The sequence below is a fragment of the Vespula pensylvanica genome, chromosome 13 (genome assembly GCF_014466175.1).
Source record: "Vespula pensylvanica isolate Volc-1 chromosome 13, ASM1446617v1, whole genome shotgun sequence".
Taxonomy (NCBI): Eukaryota; Metazoa; Arthropoda; class Insecta; order Hymenoptera; family Vespidae; genus Vespula; species Vespula pensylvanica.
Genome location: NC_057697.1, coordinates 1,394,790 through 1,397,683, shown reverse-complemented (window position 1 = coordinate 1,397,683; position 2,894 = coordinate 1,394,790). Strand labels below are relative to the sequence as shown.

At 31.9% G+C, this 2,894-nt stretch overlaps 1 protein-coding gene across 2 annotated transcripts in view; it reads right to left on the bottom strand.

Annotated features, from left to right (window-relative positions):
• LOC122633705 (protein N-terminal asparagine amidohydrolase) overlaps positions 1-2,894 on the bottom strand; it is a 40,890-nt gene that overhangs the window by 24,504 nt on the left and 13,492 nt on the right. For both annotated transcript variants that reach the window (XM_043821993.1, XM_043821992.1), the window contains exon 3: positions 291-385. The gene's annotated coding sequence lies outside the window, so the exon portion shown is untranslated. The remainder of the gene's footprint in view (positions 1-290; positions 386-2,894) is intronic.

Below are 2,894 nucleotides of genomic sequence, written 5' to 3'. Positions count from 1 at the left end.
AAAAAAAAAAGTAAAAGAAAAAGACATGAAAAATAAAGATAAGAAAAAAAAGAAGAAACACACGTAAAGGAATAATCCATCGGTGTCGACACAATGCGCGAGCATTAGATATGTATCGGGGGCTGGAAGAAAATTCATGACTGGTTCGCACGTCTTAATATCGTGGAATACGTTTATGCGATCGCTTGAAAGCACGGCATAGCTTGATAAATCTCCAAGAAGATAAAAAAAAAAAAAAAAAGAAAACATTCGATAAGAAAGTAAAATAAAAACCATATCGAAAAACTCACCTTGCAGCTTATCGTAATCCTCTTCAATAAAACGGGCACGTGCCTTCCGCCATTTCTAAAATATCTTCGACTCCTTCGTCCTTTCTTGCATCATCCTGCACACACATTCAGATTATTTTATTATTCGTTCGTTTTTACTTTACGAACAAAAAGAGAAACGCCAAGAAAAAAGAAAGGATTATACGCGCGAATGCACACAGAGCGAGCCGAAAGTTCTTAAGTGATTTAAAAAAAGAAAAAAATATAATAATCTCGTAATTAGACTCATAATTCAATAAGCTAGGTTCAATAGCTCATAGATTCAATAAGCTCAATAAACTCAATGAGCTAGTTATTTTTTTTTTTTTTTTTTTACAGTCTGATAAAAAATTCCGACTAATATAGAGGATCTCGAAAAGATGTGAATCGATTTTTAAATTCGCATTAAAATTTTTGAACCACCTTATGTGCGGAGCCGAAAAAACGGAGCAGATGTATACACACACACACACACAGACACACACACACACACATATGTGTGTACATAGATATACATATATGGCATACAAATGAAAACAATTTAAAACAACAAATAATAAAATTCACGAATTTATTCGAGGATAGACATTTCTTTTTCTTTCTTTCCTTTTTTCTTTCTCTCTCCTTTTTAAATAGGAACCATAGAGGAAATCGTAAATTTTCAAACGGAAGTCGAAGCCTTTGATCGGAGGTCAAAACTATATATATATATATATGGTCTTCCTTACCTATTCATTTCTCTCTCTTTCTCTGTTTATAGTTTTGGTTGAAGTATTAAAATGAAGAAACACAGCTGCTACACGTTCCTCTCTAATCTTTTACATATTTTTAAATATCCGACATCCTACAATCTATTATCACTATATTACTACTATATATTATACTATTATTATATTACTATAATGCGACTAATGATCATATATATTTAACAGATGTTGCTATTTCGATATATATTTCTTTTCCGATTAAAAAAGAACATAACAATTGATATAGCGTATATGAGATTAGATCAAAATTCATTCTAATCGGATTCGATTTTGTACATTTATATTTTCAATTATACGTATACACATACGTGTATCCCTGGATGATCGCGATCACCATAATTTTAATTAGATGACATATCGATTATGACTACAAATAATTATTTATTCTCCTTCTCCCTTTCGATGAAATTTCGATTTTTTTTTTTTTAATTTCTTAAAAATCTTTTCGTTGCTTCTTAAAAAAAAAAAAAAAAAAAAAAAGAAAGAAAAAAGAAGAAGAAAAAAAAAAGAAAAATTAAAATAAAAAGAAAATCCGCGCACCTGCGATCAACCCTTTTTTCTTTTTTCACTCCTCCTCCTCCTTCGTTTTATCCTTCTCGTGACACGGAATCTACCGGGTGATCATATGCAAAATAGAAAGAGAAAGAGAGAGAGAGAAAGAAAGAGGGGGAATGAAAGAGAAGTATAAAGCAGCAGCAGCCAACGGCAGCAACTAGCAGAGGCAAAGTGAATTTGCATACAGTGGCCGTTCAAGCTTCTCTTCTACATATTTATGGGGTACGACATCCTTCGATTGTTTTTACGCGTCCTCGTACCTACGCTCGTCGCCATGACTCTTTTATTTTTAATTTCTCTTTCTTTCTTTTGTTATGCTTTTTATTTCGTTTCTTTTCTTTATTTTGTTTGTTTTTTCGATCATTTTACCTCTCCTCGAAGTCGACAATGCGACAACTATCTACCATGAATGTATTTACTTACACAACAGTGTTCTCGATCATCGATCTTTCGTTTAATAAAAATCGAGATCGAGATCGTGTATAGATCTTAATATTAAATCGCGTATAGATTCTTGGTCCTCGGAAGAAAAAAAAAAATAATAATAATAATAATTATTATAATAAATATTCAGTTGATTCTTTCAAAAGTTCTAATAAATTATTTCCTTAATTATCTAATCGATATTATTACCAATTAACACGTTTATACTTTTCAAAGAATTTTCGAAGAATTATAAATATAATATTTAATAGAGAATTGATTGGAAGAAGAAAAAGCTCGTTAGGGAATATTTCGAGAAATCTAATCAAACTCGCCATTCGAAATAGATATTCGATTATCGTCGACTTCGTACGGTGCATAGAGCGCGTTATGCAACGATGCACCGTTCTCGGCAACAATGCTTCCTAATGCATAAATCTCCACTGCACTATGTACTTATATACATACATACATACATACATATATACACACGCATACATAGACATATACACAAACAAATATCTCTGGATACTAGATACACGTGCCATTTCTACCTATATATACTGTGTGTCCCATTTAAAATCAATTCCCTCGAATACCCGCTCTAAATTATTGACGATCCAAACGAAAAAGAAAAAAAAAAAAAAAAAAAAAATATCTGGAAATAAAAGTTGCATACTTTCCATTTGGGGGACACACAATCCGACACAAGTAATTTTCTCATTGGTGGACGCATGGAGGTCGTGCAAAGGTCAATGTGTGTGTTTTTTTAAATGGAACCATATTTTTTTTCAATTGCACTGATCGATGCAGTTCGTCGTCCTCTACGAAAAAAAAAAAA